Consider the following 21,320-nt stretch of genomic DNA (forward strand, 5'->3'; position numbering starts at 1 on the left):
ACGAAGGTGTTGAGCGAGGGTCTGGAGGGGGGACATTTCCGAGAGAAGGGCTCTAAATTTTGTACTATCAGGCTCATCCATAAGGTTTGGGACAAAGTTAAGGGGATTAGAGGTGTGCACGCACTCACTAGATTCTCACCCATTTGGAATAACTGTGTCCTACAGGAGTTTAGACAGATGGAGAGTTTCATAATTGGAGGGAGGCAGGCATCTCTCGGATGGGCCAGATTCTACATCAGGGCAGAATTAGAGACTTTGAGGCATTGCAGGAGGAGTTTTTACTACCGGACTCTGAGTTGTTCCAATACCGCCGTCTTTCACATGCGCACCGGGCACAGTGTAGGAGAGGACCCGTTGAAATCCAGGTGGACCTTATGCTAGATTTTATCCTTGTAGGGGGTGGCACGAAGGGGGTGATTTCGGGAATATATGAATTCCTTTTGTTCTCTTTCTTGGAGGAACACCCTATTAGAGCAAGGGCGAAATGGGAGGCTGACCTGGGGGCAATTGATAATGATCATTGGGAATCAGTACTGGACTATGTGCCCAAAATATCAATGAGCGAGCCTGGGAGGCTGTCACAATTATTTGTTATTCATAGGGCATATAGAACTCCGGATATGTTATTCAAAGCCGGATTGAGATCTAGTTCAGAATGTCCCAGATGCTCGCAGTCCGAGGCGGGCATCCTTCATATGCTGTGGCAGTGCCCCAGGTTGTCCTCCTTCTGGGTGGTGGTGCTGAATAAAGTGGGACTGGCATATGGTTGCACTGTGCCGCGTGATCCCTTGGTATGTGTTTTGGGCTATGTTGAGGAGATCATAACTGATAAGTTGTATAAAATGGTTATTGCCAGACTGTTATTTATCGCGCAAAAGTTGATTGCCAAATTCTGGATTAGAGAAGAGCCACCAACAAGGAGAGACTTTATGAAGCAAGTGGACCATATTATTGCTTTGGAGAGGAGTATCTACGTTAGGAGGAACAAGACGGACCTCTTTGACAGGTTGTGGAACCCGTGGCTTGAATCAATGTGATCTAACAGACCTTTTGCCCCATTGGGAGGATTATTGATAAGTCATCTTCCTTTTCTTGTACTTTTATATATGACAAAGTAGGGGGGGTCGACTCTTGACAGGTCTCTAGAGGGGGGGGGGAAGGGGGGTGGGAGTTTGGTTTGGGACTAAATATGTTTTCTTTAAAAAAAAAAAAAAAGTATTGTACACTGGTATATTGCTGATAACAAAGTATCCCTTTTATTGTTTATGTGCAATATTTATGGTTTAATAAAAAATATCTGATTTAAAAAAAAAAATGTTCTTGTGCAGAGATAATGTTATAAATGTGCCCCTGCTATGTACTGTGTAATGGCCGTGTCTGACCATATAGGAACATGGTCTGATTATACCACAGCTCCTGGACAGGGAAGGAAGGAAAAGGGTATACAGACATTACAGAATGGGATCACAGATGATGCTTTCTGTGAGGTAAAACACGTTTAAAAAACAGACAGGGAAATGTTTGACCTCACAGAAAAAAATCAACTGTGATCACCTGCTGCAATGTCTGTATACTCTCTTTTGCACCCCCTTCTATTTTGCTTCCCCCCCTTCACTAACCATCAAGTGCCTCTAACAGCCGCGGATGGATCCAAGATTCATCCATGGCTGTTAACCAGTTAAATGCCATTGTTGATCACTGACAGTGATTTAACATGCACAGACAGGAAGTGCATAGTTGATCTAGTCATGGGTTTTCATGATTTTTGGAGGTCTGCTGAAGACCCCTGTGCCTGTTATTACAATCCTCCTGTGAATGCCGGCCCGTGGCTAGCGTTCATAGGAGATTATGATTTTTGCTATACATAGCACAGGCGATGGGACGATCTCAGCTTCAATTCTCATAAAGGGACTATTAAATAAAGTTAAAAAAAATCTATATATCGGGAAGGGGTTGTCCCGCAAACAAAATACTTTTTAGTCAATACACCTTAGAATAAAAATAAGTTCCATAATTTGATGTGTTAAAAAAAATGTCCCCGTTCTGAGATAATCTTATAAATGTGCCCCTGCTGTGTACTGTGTAATGGCCGTGTCTGACCGTGCAGGGACATGGTCTGATAACAAGTCTTTAAACCTCACTCCAGAACGTAGTTTGACAATAAGTGGCTTTACCCAACCTCTAACCATGAGTGGAGAAAAGGTTTTCGTGTTATCATTCATATTCTCTGAAAAAAGGCAAAGAAAGCAAAAATTCTGCCAGGTTATGCAAACTTTTGAGCACAACTGTATATTCTGTTTTTGAGAATACTGATATAAATACACTGCTCAAAAAAATAAAGGAAACACTTAAAAAACAGAATATAACTCCAAGTAAATCAAACTTCTGTGAAATCAAACTGTCCACTTAGGAAGCAACACTGATTGACAATCAATTTCACATGTTGTTGTGCAAATGGAATAGACAACAGATGGAAATTATTGGCAATTATCAAGATACACTCAATAAAGGAATGGTTCTGGAGGTGGGGACCACAGACCACATCTCAGTACCAATGCTTTCTGGCTGATGTTTTGGTCACTTTTGAATGTTGGTTGTGCTTTCACACTTGTGGTAGCATGAGACAGACTCTACAACCCACACAAGTGGCTCAGGTAGTGCAGCTCATCCAGAATGGCACATCAATGCGAGCTGTGGCAAAAAGGTTTGCTGTGTCTGTCAGCGTAGTGTCCAGAGGCGCTACTATGAGACAGGCCAGTATACCAGGAGATGTGGAGGGAGCCGTAGGAGGGCAAAAACCCAGCAGCAGGACCGCTACCTCAGCCTTTGTGCAAGGAGGAACAGAAGGAGCACTGCCAGAGCCCTGCAAAATGACCTCCAGCTGGCCACAAATGTTCATGTGTCTGCACAAACGGTTAAAATCCGACTCCATGAGGATGATTTGAGTGCCCGACGTCCTCAGATGAGGGTTGTGCTCACAGCCCAACACCGTGCAGGACGCTTGGCATTTGCCACAGAACACCAGGATTGGTGCCCTGTGTTCTTCACAGATGAAAGCAGGTTCACACTGAGCACATGTGACAGATGTCACAGAGTCTGGAGACGCCATGTAGAGTGATCTGCTGTCTGCAACATCCTTCAGCATGACCGGTTTGGCAGTGGGTCAGTAATGGTGTGGGGTGACATTTCTTTGGAGGGCCACAGAGCCCTCCATGTGTTCACCAGAGGTAGCCTGTCTGCCATTAGGTACCGAGATGAGATCCTCAGACCTCTTGTGAGACCATATGCTGGTGCGGTTGGCCCTGGGTTCCTCCCAATGCAGGACAATGCCAGACCTCAATTTGGCTGGAGTGTGTCAGCAGTTCCTGCAAGATGAAGGCATTGAAGTTATGGACTGGCCCGTCCATTCCCCAGACCTGAATCTGATTAAACACATCTGGGACATCATGTCTCGCACCATCCACCAACATCACATTGCACCACAGACTGTCCAGGAGTTGGCAGATGCTTTAGTCCAAGTCTGGGAGGAGACCCCTCAGACCATCCGCCGCCTCATCAGGAACATGCCCAGGCATTGTATGGAGGTCATACAGGCATGTGGAGGCCACATACACACTACTGAGCATCATTTCCTTGACTTGAGGAATTTCCACTGAAGCTGGATCAGCCTGTAATTTGATTTTCCACTTTGATTTTGAGTATCGTTCCAAATCCAGGCCCCGTGAGATATTAATTTTGATTTGCATTGATAATTGTTATGTTTTATTGTTCTCAACGCTTTCCACTATGTAGTGAATAAAGATTTACAACTGGAATATTTCATTCAGTGATATCTAGGATGTGGGATTGTAGTGTTCCCTTTATTTTTTTGAGCAGTGTACATTCTAAGCATTCACTATGAACTATAATAATCTGTACACATTTCTCCAGCATCAAAAAAATCCCATACAATCCAATTTTTATTTTTTATGGACAGTGGCAAAAAGTGTCCCATTTTTATAGACAGTCCTGGAATTTTTAGACAGTGTGCTGTGTGTGACTAAAGCCTATGGGCTCATTCTGATGTCAGTTTTTCTTGTACAAGTGCTCTTGGTGTTTTTTTGCGGATAGAACTTGTACCTATGTTAGTCTATGGGGTAGTTCACGTCTTATTTTTTCATCGGACTGAGTGATCTGCACAAAAACACAGAGACTTGTCTGACATTTCGCTGTCAAATCAGATTCTCCAATGCAAGTTTATGGGTCCCTTAAAGAAAAATCGGACAACACTTGGATGCCATCTGTTTTTCATGGACTGTTTGATAGAAGATTGAGAAACCTCAGCTATTTTTCATCTGATCACAATCACTCCTGAAACTTGGGCCATTTTTTTGCATACAAAAAAAAATCACTGCTTTGTGAATGAGCCCAAACAGTTATTCAGACACCTTGACAATGCAATGTACTCTACAGTAACAGAACATTTCTACCCATTGTAAGGATTTCACTCACTCAGCTGCGACGGCTGACACTCAGGAGACGTGTTCCTTTAAAGTTCACTGGGTTTATTGCTTCATAAACCATGTGGCAAATAACAGAAAGCAAAATGGGCCTTGGGTTCAGGCAAAGAAAAGCAAGTGTCCAGTTCATCCGGCTCAGTCCTGAAGCCGTAACACACTCAGGAGGGTTTCACCTCCACACATATCTGCTGTGTAAAGGATTAGCCAGTCTTATAAAGAGCTAACCCCACCCAGTAACCCATCACATGATTAGCCATGTGGTCTGACATTACCACAGGTCCTGAAACACATATACAAGATTATGTGCAAGAAAGGAATACTCCGGGCTACATTACAGCAACCAGGCACTTATGTGGCACATACCTCCCATCGACTACAAACCCTTTAGCCATGCTACATACCTCCCCCCTCTGCCTAAAGCCGTGGGGCTTGGCACTTTCCCCCACTAAACAAGGGATTCTCGATAGGGCATCCGCATTACCGTGCAGCTTTCCGGCCCTATGTTCCACATGGAAACTGAAGTCCTGCAGGGCTAAGAACCAACGGGTGACTCTGGCATTTCTCCCTTTCGTTTCTCTCATCCACCTAAGCGGGGCATGGTCAGATACCAGTCTAAATTTACGTCCCAGCAGATAGTACCACAATGTGTCCACTGCCCATTTTATGGCCAAGCACTCCTTCTCAACGACTGAGTAGTTCTTTTCAGATGAGGACAGCTTCCTACTCAGATAGAGAACAGGATGCTCCTCCCCATGTAGTTCTTGGGAAAGGACTGCTCCCACCCCAACATCTGAGGCATCTGTCTGAAGAATAAACTCTTTCTTGAAGTTTGGGGCCATCAGAACGGGTTGCTTACACAAAGCGTTTTTCATTTCTTGGAAGGCTGACTCTGTTTCTTCGGACCACTTAACCATTACTGATTTTGTCCCTTTTAGCAGGTCAGTCAGAGGCGCAGCCATCGTGGCGAAGTTTGGGATGAACCTCCTGTAATATCCCACGATTCCCAGGAAGGCTTTAACTTGTTTCTTGGAAACTGGTTTTGGCCATGTTTGGATTGCCTCCACTTTATTGATTTGGGGTTTTATTTCTCCATGACCCACTATGTATCCAAGGTACTTAGCTTCTTCTTTACCCAAGGCGCACTTCTTCGGGTTTATAGTAAATCCGGCCTCTCTTATAGCATCCAACACCGCTTGGACTTTCTCCAGATGACTCTCCCAGTCCGGGCTAAAGATGACGATATCATCTAGGTACGCAGCAGCGTAGGCCTTATGGGGTGCAAGGACTCTATCCATAGCCCTCTGGAAGGTCGCCGGAGCTCCCTGTAGGCCAAACGGCATCCGGGCATATTGGAAGCATCCATCAGGTGTCGAAAAGGCCGTCTTCTCCTTGGCTTCCTGTGCCATGGGGATCTGCCAATACCCCTTTGTCAAATCCAAGGTGGATATATATCTGGCGTGCCCAAGCCTTTCGATGAGCTCATCAATACGGGGCATGGGATAAGCGTCGAACTTGGAGACTTCATTCAACTTCCGATAGTCGTTGCAAAACCTCCACTCTCCATCAGGTTTTGGGACCAGGACAATTGGGCTCGACCAACCGCTCTTGGATTCCTCAATGACCCCAAGCCTCAACATACGCTCCACTTCCTTGGAGATAACTTCTCGACGAGCCTCAGGAATACGATAAGGTTTCACATTCACCCGCACATGTGGCTCTGTTAGGACCTCGTGCTCTATGACCTTCGTGTATCCTGGCAATTCTGAAAACAGGTCCCTGTTTTTCTGGAGTAACTCCCGGCACTGCTGTTTCTGGGTCTTTGATAGCGTCTCTGCTATAGTAACCGCTCCAACCTCACCTTCTGGGTTGCTTAACAATGACGGAGTTGCTGTCGGCTCTCTATCTTGCCATGGCTTGATGAGGTTGACATGGTAAACTTGGAATGGTTTCCGTCTTCCTGGTTGGTGAATTTTATAATTTACCTCCCCAAGTTTCTCGACAACCTCATATGGCCCTTGCCATTTGGCCAAGAACTTGCTTTCCACCGTTGGAACTAACACAAGAACTCGGTCTCCCGGATTGAACTGCCTCACTCTTGCAGACCGGTTGTAGACCCTGGCTTGAGCTTCTTGTGCTTGGAGAAGGTGTTCTTTCACGATAGGCATCACCTTTGCAATCCTCTGCTGCATCAGGGCCACATGCTCAATGACGCTTCTGTGGGGTGTGACTTCAGCCTCCCAGGTTTCCTTGGCTATATCCAGGAGTCCTCGTGGATGTCGGCCATACAGAAGCTCAAACGGTGAGAACCCTGTGGAGGCCTGTGGAACTTCACGAATGGAAAACATCAGATAGGGTAAGAGACAATCCCAGTCTCTACCGTCTTTCTCTATAGCTTTTCTCAGCATGCTCTTTAGTGTCTTGTTAAACCTCTCAACAAGGCCATCTGACTGGGGATGGTACACAGAGGTCCTCAACTGGGAAATCTTCAGGGCTTTGCATAACTCCCTCATCACCTTGCTCATGAAAGGTGTACCCTGGTCAGTCAGGATCTCCTTTGGCAGACCTGTCTGGGAAAAGACATGGACCAACTCGCGGGCTATGCTTTTTGAGGAAGAATTTCTCAAGGGAATTGCCTCAGGATAGCGTGTGGCATAGTCCAGGATGACTAATATATACTGATGGCCCCGAGCTGATTTAACTAAGGGACCGACCAAGTCCATGGCAATTCTCTCGAACGGTACCTCAATAATGGGCAGTGGCACAAGGGGGTTCCGGAAATGAGGAGTAGGAGCAGTTAGCTGACATGTAGGGCAGGACCTGCAATAGTTCACTATTTCCCGGTGACACCCAGGCCAATAGAACCTCTGCACAACCCGTTCCTGCGTTTTTTCCACCCCCAGGTGTCCACCCAAGATGTGTGAATGGGCCATGTCCAACACTTTCCGTCTATACGGACCCGGCACTATCAACTGCTCTACCAACTCCTCCCGTATTTTCGTGACACGGTACAACAACTCCCCCCTCAACAGAAAATGGGGAAATCTTGTGTCTGCCCCCGGCTCCTGTACCACCCCGTCAATAACTGTGACATTATTAAAGGCTTCCCTCAGAGTGGGGTCCCTATGTTGGGCAGTCCCAAAATTTTCACCGGTAACTTCTAACTCCAGAATGTCAGATGTAGGGGATACTTCCTCCTCATCCCCAACCAGAACACAAAAAGGAAAACTGTCTGCCTCTGGGTGTGGCGATACCCTTCCAGGGTTCACTGGTTCCCTGCCAGGCAGCTCAGAACCATTTCCCCACAAATCCCAAAACAAACAGAAATCCCGGCCAATAATTATAGGGTGCAACAAGTCCTGAACCACGCCGACTATGTGGGACTCAGTGCCACATGCCGTTTCAATGTCCACCCTGGCCATAGGGTAGTCCTTTGCATCACCATGTATGCACCGCACTCCGACCTTCTTTCCTGGGAGCAGGTGGAGAGGAAAAGTGGCCCTCACCAGGGTCACTAGGCTCCCCGAGTCTAATAGTGCCGTTACTGCTCGACCGTTCACCTTTACGGGACACGCTTGAGGTCCCTCGTTGGATGGAGAGTTCACACTACAGGCTGGATACGCATAGTATGAACAACGGCGTCCCATGCTGCAGTCCATCTGCTCAGTGGTTTGGGAACAACGGGCAGCTATATGTCCTGGCTTGTGGCACCTCCAACAAATAATATCACCCGTGGGGACCTTGGGCACCACCTCCCCCGCCCTTTGTGACCTTGGACGCACCACCCCTTTTTGGGACTCAGCTGCCTTCTGGGACCCCCAGTACGGCATGGGCTGCCTCCCGAAGGAGCCTTCCAACCCTTGGTATCTCTCAACCAGTCCGATCAGCTCGTCGGCATTCTGGGGATCACCCTGGGCAACCCAAGACTGTATAGGCCTCGGGAGGGAATGGACAAACCGATCCATCATCACCCGTTCTACCATCTGTGCAGGCGCAGAGGATTCTGGCTGCAGCCATTTCTGGACCAGGTGCAACAGATCAAACATTTGGGAACGAGGTGGTTTGTCCCGGTGATAGCCCCAGGAGTGAACTCGCTGTGCCCTGACAGTCAGTGTCACCCCCAAACGTGCGAGAATCTCGGCTTTCAATTTGTGATACTCTTTGGCATCCTGCAAGGTCAAATCATAGTACGCCTTCTGGGGTTCTCCCGTCAGGTATGGCGCAAGTACCTCTGCCCACTGCTCTGGCGGAAGTTTTTCCCTCTCAGCGACCCTCTCAAACACCGTCAGGAAGGCCTCAACATCATCCCCGGGAGTCATTTTCTGCAATGCGCGTCTTACCGTCTTCCGGATGTGGGTGTCATCAGCCAAACCTGGGGTTGGGGCGCTCGCCTTGCCCTGGATGGCGGTTGCCAGAAGCTGCATCTGCTGCTGATGCTCCTGCTGGCTCTGCTGCATCTGCTGCCGTTGCTCCTGCTGGTTTTGCTGCATCTGCTGCCGTTGCTCCTGCTGGCTCTGTTGTATCTGCTGCATCAACAGCCTGTTGGTCTCTTGCTGCCTTTGCTCCTGCTGGCTCTGCCTTTTCTCCTGCTGTGACTGCATCTGGACCAAGTGTTTCAGCAGGTCCTCCATTTTCTCCGGCAATGCTTGCTGGCTTGCAACAGCCTTGACCCAGGACATTCAAAAATAAACTCACGTCTCCGCTGGGAACGCTGCCCGCATTCTCCACCAATTGTAAGGATTTCACTCACTCAGCTGCGACGGCTGACACTCAGGAGACGTGTTCCTTTAAAGTTCACTGGGTTTATTGCTTCATAAACCATGTGGCAAATAACAGAAAGCAAAATGGGCCTTTGGTTCAGGCAAAGAAAAGCAAGTGTCCAGTTCATCCGGCTCAGTCCTGAAGCCGTAACACACTCAGGAGGGTTTCACCTCCACACATATCTGCTGTGTAAAGGATTAGCCAGTCTTATAAAGAGCTAACCCCACCCAGTAACCCATCACATGATTAGCCATGTGGTCTGACATTACCACAGGTCCTGAAACACATATACAAGATTATGTGCAAGAAAGGAATACTCCGGGCTACATTACAGCAACCAGGCACTTATGTGGCACATACCTCCCATCGACTACAAACCCTTTAGCCATGCTACACCATTTATATGCAAAATGTATGTAGCAGATCCTAAACTTTGCCAGTAGGTGGTAGTATGTTCTCTTCTGTAACTTGTTCCGTTGTGTTTTGTGATAGTAATTTTCAAGCTTGGCCTTCGGGAGATGACAGCTAAGGCAGTGAAGCTGCAGGAGAATGCAGAGCTGGTGCATCTTAGCAGTTCCAACACTGAAGGACTTAAATATGCATGAATTTATATTCTCAAGAATAAAAAGGGAGCTGTGTGATTCAGGATACAAGAAAATTTCTCAATCTTTGTTAGCCAGAAGAGTAAACCCGCCTGCTTTAATCTTATCTGGAAACCTAGTGGAATTCATAACAAGGATTTGTCAATTTGGCCATACACCTTAAAAAGTTGTTGTAATTGGGATGCCACGACAGAGAGGGACCAAACGATTACGGTGTCTGCTTTCACAAACTCCTGCACTGGTTAGAAGTACTTAACCATTTTATTAAACAGTGCAGGTTTTTCCTAGCAGGTAGTTCAAAGTGCCGGCGGCTGTGCCGGGTATTGATGCGCGAGTTTCTCGCATCACACTCGCAAGTGTGACCCCGGCCTTAGAGAAGCACTCACATCAAAGATTTTATCCCCTTAATATATTGCAATCATCATACTATATGGCATTGTGTACTTACAATTACTCATTTTGCCCTTCCACCCAACTAATTCTTCTATTTTCTCTGCTCTGTCATTCCCATCTTCAACTCCTGACCCAACTGCTCCCTCCTCCATTGAGTTTTGCAGTGAATTTTGACTCATACAAGGAAAATTGACCTTGTGTTGCTACATAGAGCTTAGAAGGATTCAGCTAGTCCGCTTTTAATCACGAGATGTCATGGACCTAATGGAAAAGAGAACAATTAGCTGGGTAGAAAGGAAGAATTAGCAATTGTAAGTACACAGTGCTATATAATATGATAATTGCAATATATTAAGAGGATAAAAAGTTTGATGGAAAAGCTTTCTTAAGCGTTGGTCATAATCCCACAATAATTTTTAAGGACATTCCACCTACCTCAAACTTTGCCAATGGTAACAATGTGCTCCATGACCAATGAATCCTTACGAGCTCCTCCGCATAATCTATCAACCGGATCTGCAAAGTATGAAACTGGAGCATCAGGAAGAGAACACACCATTCAACAATCCTGGCCTTTGTGATGTATTGCCATGTCTGTTCCCCCAATAATTGAATCCTCCACTACCAGCAGTGATGGATTAACCCCTTCACCCCAAAGCCTGTTTTCACCTAAGTGACAGGGCCAATTTTTACAATTCTGACCACTGTCACTTTATGAGGTCATAACTCTGAAACGCTTCAACGGATCTTGGTGATTCTGATATTGTTTTCTCGTGACATATTGTACTTCATGAAAGTGGTAAAACTTCTTCGATATGACTTGCATTTATTTGTGAAAAAAAACAAAAATTTGTCAGAAATTATGAAATATTAGCAATTTTCAAACTTTTAGTTTTTATGCCCTTAAATTAGAGAGTTATATCACACAATATTGTTAATAAACATCATTTCCCACATGTCTGCTGTACATCAGCACAATTTTGGAAACATAATTTTTTTTTGTTAGGGAGTTATAAGGGTTAAAAGTTGACCAGCGATTTCTCATTTTTGCAACAAAATTTGCAAAACCATTTTTTTTACGGACCACCTCACACTTGAAGTGACTTTGAGGGGTCTATATGACAGAAAATGCCCAAAAGTGACACCATTCTAAAAACTGAACTCCTCAAGGTACTCAAAACCACATTCAAAAAGTTTATTAACCCTTCAGGTGCTTCACAGGAATTTTTTGAATGTTTAAAAAAAATTTAACATTTAACTTTTTCACAAAATTTTTACTTCAGGTCCAATTTGTTTCATTTTACCAAGGGTAACAGGAGAAATTGGACCACAAAAGTCGTTGTACAATTTGTCCTGAGTACGCCGATACCCCATATGTGGGGGTAAACCACTGTTTGGGCACATGGCAGAGCTCGGAAGGGAAGGAGCGCCATTTGACTTTCCAATGCAAGATTTGCTGGAATTGAGATCGGAGCCCATGTCACGATTGGAGAGCCCCTGATGTGCCTAAACAGTGGAAACCCCCACAAGTGACACCATTTTGGAAAGTAGACCCTCTAAGGAACTAATCTAGATGTGTGGTGAGCACTTTGAACCTCCACGTGCTTCACAGAAGTTTATAATGTAGAGCCGTAAAAAAAAATTCTTATTAATTTTCACAAAAAATGATCTTTTTGCCCCCAATTTTTTTTCCCCAAGGGTAACAGGATAAATTGGACCCCAAAAGTTGTTGTGCAATTTGTTCTGAGTACGCCGATACTTCATATATGGGGATAAACCACTGTTTGAGCGCATGGCAGAGCTCGGAAGGGAAGGAGCGCCATTTGACTTTTCAATGCAAAATTGGCTGGAATTGAGATCGGAACCCATGTCGCATTTGGAGAGCCCCTGACTTTCCTTAACAGTGGAAACCCCCCACAAGTGACCCCATTTTGGAAAGAAGACCCCCTAAGGAACTTATCTAGATGTGTGGTGAGCACTTTTAACCCCCAATTGTTTCACTAAAGTTTAGAATGTAGCGGTGTGAAAATTAAAAAAATCATTTTTTCTTTCCACAAAATGATGTTTTAGCCCGCAATTTTTTTTTTCGCCAAGGGTAACAGGAGAAATTGGACCACAAAAGTTATTGTCAATTTGTCCTGAGTACGCTGATACCCCATATGTTGGGGGGAACCACCGTTTGAGTGCATGGCAGAGCTCGGAAGGGAAGGAGCGCCGTTTGAAATGCAGACTTAGATGGATTGGTCTGCAGGTGTCATGTTGCATTTGCAGAGCCCCTGATGTACCTAAACAGTAGAAACCCCCCACAAGTGACCCATATTGGAAACTAGACCCCCCAAGGAACTTATGTAGATGTGTTGTGAGAGCTTTGAACCAACAAGTGTTTCACTACAGTTTATAACGCAGAGCCGTGAAAATAAAAAATATATTTTTTTTCCACAAAAATGATATTTTAGCCCCCAGGTTTTTTTTTCCCAAGGGTAACAGGACAAATTGGACCCCAAAAGTTGTTGTCCAACTTGTCCTGAGAACGCTGATACCCCATATGTTGGGGGGGAACCATTGTTTGGGCGCACAGGAGAACTCGGAAGGGAAGGAGCAGTGTTTTAGTTTTTCAAAGCAGAATTGGCTGGAATTGAGATCGGACGCCATGTCGCGTTTGGAGATCCCCTGATGTGCCTAAACAGTGGAAACCCCCCAATTATAACTGAAACCCTAATCCAAACACACCCCTAACCCTAATCCCAATGGTAACCCTAACCCTAGCCCCAACCCCAACCCTAACCCTAGCCCTAACCCTAGTCCTAACCCTAATGGGAAAATGGAAATAAATACATTTTTTTCCATTTTATTATTTTTCCCTAACTAAGGGGGTGATGAAGGGGGGTTTGATTTACTTTTATAGCGTTTTTTTTGGCGGATTTTTATGATTGGCAGCTGTCACACACTAAAAGATGCTTTATATTGCAAAAAATAGTTTTTGCATCACCACATTTTGAGAGCTATAATTTATCCATATTTTGGCCCACAGAGTCATGTGAGATCTTGTTTTTTGCGGGACGACTTGACGTTTTTATTGGTAACATTTTCGGGCAGATGACATTTTTTGATTGCTTTTTATTCCGATTTTTATGAGGCGGAATGAACAAAAACCAGCAATTCCTGAAATTCTTTTAGGGGGGGCGTTTATACCGTTCCACGTGTGGTAAAATTGATAAAGAAGCTTTATTCTTCGGGTCAGTACGATTGCAGCGATACCTCATTTATATCATTTTTTTATGTTTTGGCGCTTTTACACAATAAAAACTATTTTATATAAAAAAATAATTGTTTTTGCATCGCTTTATTCTGAGAGCTATAACTTTTTTATTTTTCTGCTGATGATGCTGTATGGCGGCTTTTTTTTTGCGGGACAAGATGACGTTTTCAGCGGTACCATGGTTATTTATATCCGTCGTTTTGATCGCGTGTTATTCCACTTTTTGTTCGCCTGTATGATAATAAAGCAATGTTTTTTGCCTTGTTTTTTTTTTTTGCGGTGTTCACTGAAGGGGTTAACTAGTGGGATAGTTTTATAGAGCGGGTCGTTACGGACGCGGCGATACCAAATATGTGTACTTTTATTGTTTTTTTTAAAATTTACATAAATAAATGGATTTACTGGGAAATTTTTTTTTTCTTTATTTGGCGATTTTTTTATTTTTTTTTATACATTCTATTTTTTTTTTTACTTTCTACCATTGTCCCAGGGTGGGACATCTCTGTATTAGATCAGATCGTTGATCTGGCAGTGTGCATAGCACTCTGTCAGATCAACGATCTGACAGACAAGCTTAGGTGGCTTTCCGGCGCCTGCTCTCAGCAACTCTCAGCAGACGCCGGCTAGCCAGGTCATTTCATGACCCGGAAGGAGTCCGGCGGCCATCTTGGATCCGGGGACTCCTTCCGGGTCACCGGAGCAACGCGATCTCATCGCGTTTCTCCGGTGGGAGAGCGCAGGGAGCCCCCGTCCCTGGGCGATCCCCCTCTATGCCGCTGTCACTACTGACAGCGGCATCAGAGGGGTTAAATGCCCGTGATCGGCGCTACCGCCGATCGTGGGCATTGCTGGGGGGTGTCAGCTGTCATATAAAGCTGACACCCGCACCCGATCACCGCGGCGCTCAGCGCGAGACCGCGGTGATCTGTGCGCCATACTAGTACTGCTGCTGGCACAAATGCAGTGCCGGCAGCGCAGTACTAGTACGGCGCATGGCGCGAAGGGGTTAAAGGGGGTGTCTGGTGAAACCAAGTTATCACCTAACCTGATTGGTGTGGGTCCAACTGCTGGGACCTACATTGATCGGCAGAATGGGGCATTCTATCTATGTAAGAAAGGACTGGCAGTGCATGGACTGGAAGTGCGCATCGTTGCACTCGGCAGCCCCATAGAGGAAGAAAGGAGCGAATTTTGATCATGCGCCCATTCTACAGATTGGTGTGGGTTCCAGTGGTTGGACTGCCACAAATTATTGTTACCTCCTTTCTTATGGATTGATAATAACTTGTCATTTAAATTACACATACTGCCTATAAACTCTATAGAGAAGGGAGGGGGAAACAAAAGGAGAAAGATCCCATCGCTTAGGCTAAATTCAGACATTCATTTATCTTGGCCCAAGAACAGACTGCAGGTCTCCTGAGCCGAACTCACCAGCCTTATATATGCCTATGGTGCTGTTGATTTTGGATCATGAGACCTGTGTCCATAAATCACAGTGCACAGTCACTCGGACCTTGATCATAGACATTTAAACTCAGCCTACAGGCTGTGTGCACACGATGCATTTTCGCAGCATTTTTTTCCCGCGTGGAAATGGGCCAAAAACACTATGAAATCCTTATGCCAGTTAATTCAATGACAATTCTGAAGTGTTGTGCACATGATCAGTAAATTTCCTTTGAATATTTGTAGTGCATTTTTTTCTGCAGCATGTAAATTCTTTGTGTATTTCTGCGGCGTTTTTCACCCATTGACATCAACTGAGTCAGTCAAATCCGCAGCAAAAACGCAGGTATAAAAATGTTTGCAGATTTGCCGTGTTTTTGTTTGCATTTTACCAGCTTCCTATGGCGTTTCCCACGCTGTCATCTGTGTGAAAGTGTGGGAAACATCGGTGCGGTGGTTCTTATTGGCAGTAAACGCTGCTGAGAGTGACTGCTCTGAAAGTGATCAGGATCGGCGTGGACATGATGGATTATTCTCTGCGGACTGGTGAGGAATATTGTGGTTTATTATTTTTGTTGCAGTAGACGTTGGCTTTGGTGGATTAGACGTTTGGTAAGTATGGTTTATGTAAGATTCATTAAAGGAGTCTGTCATTATTTTTAAAAAAAGGACTTTATTCAGGGTGTCTATGTTTTTTATACAATACAATTATGGGGTTACTAATGTATAGGAGCTTATAGATGCCTCTACATTACTAAACTGTGGGCTTGATGTCACCTAACAATACTAAGGTAACATCAACCCCACAAATATGAACCCCACTTGCCACTGCTACAGGGCAAGTGGGAAGAGCGAGGCTAAGCGCCAGATTTGGTGCATCTTATAGATGCGCCTTTTCTGGGGCAGCTGAGAGCTGATGTTTTTAGTCTGGGAGTGGGCCAATATCCATGGCCCCTTCCTTGGCTATTAATATCAGCCCACAGTTGTCTGCCTAGCCTTTGCTTGTTAGATTTTATAGGTGGACCCTATGTCAATTTTTTCCTGGGGTCCCTCTGTAAACTAGCCAGTAAAGGCTAAGTAACAGCTGTGAGCTGATATAAATAGCCTGGGAACCTTTTTGGCTATTGGCTCTTTTCCCAGAATATTAACATCAGCTCTCAGCCTTTGGCTTTCCCTCTGCTGGTTATTAAAATTATGTGGGAGCCCACACAAATTTTTTTTTTTTCATTTAAAATCAACAGTTGCTGTTTGGTTACAGCCTATGTATGCTTGTTCTGTTAACGCTCCCACATAGGCTGGTGACAATGTGTGTGTAGGTTTATGTATGTTTGTTTGTGTTTACATACCAGCTTAGTAATGAGGGTGTCGGGCTGACACCTTTTCATTACTAAGCCTAGTACTAGGTGTCACTGACAGCTGCTGACACCAAACCCTAATCCCATTACCCTGATGCCACTGCATCAGCATGAAAAAGGTGACATTGAAACAAAAAATGACATTACAAAACTTTTTTAAATATCTTTGTCTGGCTCAAAAACCCCTTCATTGCTGTACAAAAGTGCATGCAAAAACATGGCAAAAATGTGCGTTTTTGCTGCAGCGGTTTTATTGCCAACAGATGCAGAAACCTTGCAGAAATTTGTACAAGCAAATACTCAATGTTCGCACATAGCCTCTAAGGCTTCTAATGCAAAGGGAAAAATAAGACAGCTTATTCTATAAAGTTACTTAAGGACTGTTCTGTTTCCATTAGTTTCCAGGGAGCTTTGTATGAGAACTCCAGAGATGATGTACTGTATGTAGGTGTAGTCCATTCTCCCCATGATGCCAAGTTGCTATAGCAATTGAAGTAATGGATTCCTTTTGACATCAGGCTTTCTGTAAGAAATATTTGGAAAACTATTTGATAAGAAAAAACCCCACAAATGAGTATTTTGGCTGCTAGCACAGGTATAATGTGCTGATGTCTTATTTGTGGAATTGACTCTGTATCCGAGCACAACTAAGGCCAGGTACATGTCTCCATTACAGAAAATCACCTGCTGAGCTATAACGTCTCGTATAGTGTAACATAAGAAACAGAAACCAATGATGCAGGGGATGCAGGCAAAATAACCTGCCTTTGCTGAATATAGATTTTAAACAGGAATTGAGAATTTTTAGAATGAATGATCAGTCCAGGATGTGAAAGAAGCAGATTTCGCCAATAAAATATTTTACAAAGTTGTTTATTTTCATGTTTACTATTGATTTATGACATAAAAAATAAAATGTTGGTTGTAGTCCCTTGCTGCCTTAAACTTCTCACAAGGTCCTCACATGTTCTCTCTGTCCTCCAGGTTGGTAGGACAGTACCTGTACGTCAGGTAGCTCGAGCCTTTTTACAGGGTCTCTATCACGAGCATTATATGGGGCTCCTGATTCAATATGGATATTCAAAAACACTTAACCTACTGATGTCTCAATTAATTTTACTTTTATTGGTACCTATTTTTATTTTTGACATTTACCGGTAGCCGCTGCATTTTCCACCCTAGGCCTATACTCGAAGTCAATAAGTTTTCCCAGTTTTTTGTTGCAAAATTAGAGGTCGGCTTATACTCAGGTCGGCTTATACTCGAGTATATACAGTAAGTTTGTTTGTTTTTTCTCACCTGTCTCGGGTTTGTCACTGTCCCGTGTTCCATCTGCAGTGGTGAGGCTAGCGCCCTTGCTGGCCAGTGCACTAGCCAGGGCAGTGCTAGGTGACAGCAAGGGACGAGGCTCCCAACGATGGTGGGGGTAAGGACCCACTTAGGATGTTAGGGGAGTGCAGGGACAGGCTCAGGTTTGAGCTCAGGGCGTGACCATCCCTCATTCCCTATTGGTAGGGCCTTCCTCTCCCCATTTCCATCCCATTGTGTGCTGTGCTGTGCTGTCCGCTGACCGACTCCCTGGTGGGATTGTAACAAAAGTCCTTTATTTGAAATAAAAATACACAAAAACTCAGATTTAATAAGGTAGTGTCTTTTATTTCGGATACTCATGTGTTGGCCAAAGTGAAGAGTAGTTATAAAGAGCGTCTCTTGCTCTGCAGGACCTGTCATCTATTACATTTGAATTGACAGTATGTAATGCTTAATTTCTCCTGTAGTGGCGCTGCAGGTGAAAGAACACTTATCGCTCGGTATTCCCACAGATTACAGATGATCACTATGGCGCGCAACAGGGGAACTATGTGTTCAGTTTACTGAAATAACACTTCTAAAAAGTTGGGATTGTCCATGGAAGACTCCTTTTAATAGGGTGGAGCACCTTTAGGTTGGGAATTACCTTCTAGGGGCCATGTATATGCATTTACAGGATTCATGAGCACTTTCAACACTTACAATTAAACTCCATAGACACTAGCCTCAGTGAATTACTCAATACATTTTACAGGGAATACAGCAGCAGGTTTTCGCTATGTAATCTGAGAACAGCATGATGTAGGGAAAGAGATCCTGATTTTAGTGATGTGTTACTTTCTGGGCTGTGTGCTTTTGTGGCAGTAAAATCAGTGTTTGATCAGTAAGAGATTATCACTAGAGTACTAGTGCTAGGTGTCTTGTCCCTCCTAGTCAACTGCAGTCCTGTCCCCAACCACTGAGTAGCAGCTTTTGTCAATATATAGTGTACACAGAAAGCGGCCAATCAGTGGTGTGGGCGGGGTTATACAGGGCTCAGCATTCTGAGCACTGCAATATTTGCAACAGAGAAAATTGAGATTTTATCACAGCTGCTGCACCCACTACAATAAGCGATACATCACTGTAATCACAGTAAGGCCGGCTTCACACTCAGCGTATGAAAATACGGTCCGTATATTACGGCCTTAATACGCTGAAATGTCCCGAAAATAGTGGTCCGTAGCTCCTCCGTAGGCAGGGTGTGTCAGCGTTTTTTGCGCATGGCATCCTCCGTATGTAATCCGTATGGCATCCGTACTGCGTGGTTTTCTCGCAGGCTTGCAAAACCAACATACCGCTATAGAAATGATCCATGTGTCCCAAAAAGAAAAAAAAAAATATATATATATATATATATATATACTGTCTATATATATATATATATATATATATATATATATATATATATATATATATATATGTCAGTAGACACATATATGTATATATATTACTATTTTTTCCAGCGCTATACAGCTTGAAAGCCGGTAATTCAATTACCGGCTTTTTCTTTCTCCTTCCTAAAACCCGACATGATTTGAGACATGGTTTACATACAGTAAACCATGTCTTCTCTCCATTTTTTTTGCAGATTCCACACTACTAATGTCAGTAGAGTGTATCTGCAAAATTTGGCCGTTCTAGCTCTTAAAATTATTATTATTATTATTATACATTTTTATAGCGCCATTTATTCCATGGCGCTTTACATGTGAATACGGGGCAAATATAGACAATTACATTAAACATGAGCAGATAACAAGGCACACGAGTACATAAGGAGGGAGGACCCTGCCCGCGAGGGCTCACAGTCTGCAGGGGGTGGGTGAGGATACACTAGGAGAGGGAAGAGCTGGCTGTGCGGCTGTTCAGTAGGTTGAGGATCACTGCAGGCTGTAGGCTTGTCGGAAGAGATGAGTCTTCAGGTTAAAGGGTTAAATGGCGGAAAAAATTGGCGTGGGCTCCCGCGCAATTTTCTCCGCCAGAGTAGTAAAGCCAGTGACTGAGGGCAGATATTAATAGCCTGGAGAGGGTCCATGGTTATTGGCCCCCCCTGGCTAAAAATATCTGCCCCCAGCCACCCCAGAAAAGGCACATCTGGAAGATGCGCCTATTCTGGCACTTGGCCACTCAATTCCCATTCCCGTGTAGCGGTGGGATATGGGGTAATGAAGGGTTAATGCCACCTTGCTATTGTAAGGTGACATTAAGCCTAATTAATAATGGAGAGGCGTCAATTATGACACCTATCCATTATTAATCCAATTGTAGTAAAGGGTTAAATAAAACACAAACACATTATTTAAAATTATTTTAATGAAATAAAAACAATGGTTGTTGGAGTATTTTATTCTACGCCCAATCCAGTGACTGAAGACCCTCGTTCTGTGAAAGAAAAAACATAATAAACCAACAATATACTTACCCTTTTAAGAGCTAGAACGGCCAAATTTTGCAGATACACTCTACTGACATTAGTAGTGTGGAATCTGCAAAAAAAATGGAGAGAAGACATGGTTTACTGTATGTAAACCATGTCTCAAATCATGTCGGGTTTTAGGAAGGAGAAAGAAAAAGCCGGTAATTGAATTACCGGCTTTCAAGCTGTATAGCGCTGGAATAAATATTAATATATATATATATATATATGTGTCTCACTGACATATATATATATACAGTGGGGCAAAAAAGTATTTAGTCAGTCAGCAATAGTGCAAGTTCCACCACTTAAAAAGATGAGAGGTGTCTGTAATTTACATCATAGGTGGACCTCAACTATGGGAGACAAAATGAGAAAAAAAAATCCAGAAAATCACATTGTCTGTTTTTTTATCATTTTTTTTGCATATTATGGTGGAAAATATGTATTTGGTCAGAAACAAACAATCAAGATTTCTGGCTCTCACAGACCTGTAACTTCTTCTTTAAGAATCTCCTCTTTCCTCCACTCATTACCTGTAGTAATGGCACCTGTTTAAACTTGTTATCAGTATAAAAAGACACCTGTGCACACCCTCAAACAGTCTGACTCCAAACTCCACTATGGTGAAGACCAAAGAGCTGCCAAAGGACACCAGAAACAAAATTGTAGCCCTGCACCAGGCTGGGAAGACTGAATCTGCAATAGCCAACCAGCTTGGAGTGAAGAAATCAACAGTGGGAGCAATAATTAGAAAATGGAAGACATACAAGACCACTGATAATCTCCCTCGATCTGGGGCTCCACGCAAAATCCCACCCCGTGGGGTCAGAATGATCACAAGAACGGTGAGCAAAAATCCCAGAACCACGCGGGGGGACCTAGTGAATGAACTGCAGAGAGCTGGGACCAATGTAACAAGGCCTACCATAAGTAACACACTACGCCACCATGGACTCAGATCCTGCAGTGCCAGACGTGTCCCACTGCTTAAGCCAGTACATGTCCGGGCCCGTCTGAAGTTTGCTAGAGAGCATTTGGATGATCCAGAGGAGTTTTGGGAGAATGTCCTATGGTCTGATGAAACCAAACTGGAACTGTTTGGTAGAAACACAACTTGTCGTGTTTGGAGGAAAAAGAATACTGAGTTGCATCCATCAAACACCATACCTACTGTAAAGCATGGTGGTGGAAACATCATGCTTTGGGGCTGTTTCTCTGCAAAGGGGCCAGGAC

The 21,320-nt window shown here is 44.2% G+C and overlaps 1 protein-coding gene across 1 annotated transcript in view; it reads left to right on the plus strand.

The window, feature by feature from the left end:
• Nucleotides 1-21,320, plus strand: part of ATP2C1 (ATPase secretory pathway Ca2+ transporting 1) — a 227,215-nt gene that overhangs the window by 26,674 nt on the left and 179,221 nt on the right. The window lies entirely within an intron of this gene.

Source organism: Ranitomeya imitator, chromosome 6 (assembly GCF_032444005.1).
Source record: "Ranitomeya imitator isolate aRanImi1 chromosome 6, aRanImi1.pri, whole genome shotgun sequence".
Classification (NCBI taxonomy): domain Eukaryota; kingdom Metazoa; phylum Chordata; class Amphibia; order Anura; family Dendrobatidae; genus Ranitomeya; species Ranitomeya imitator.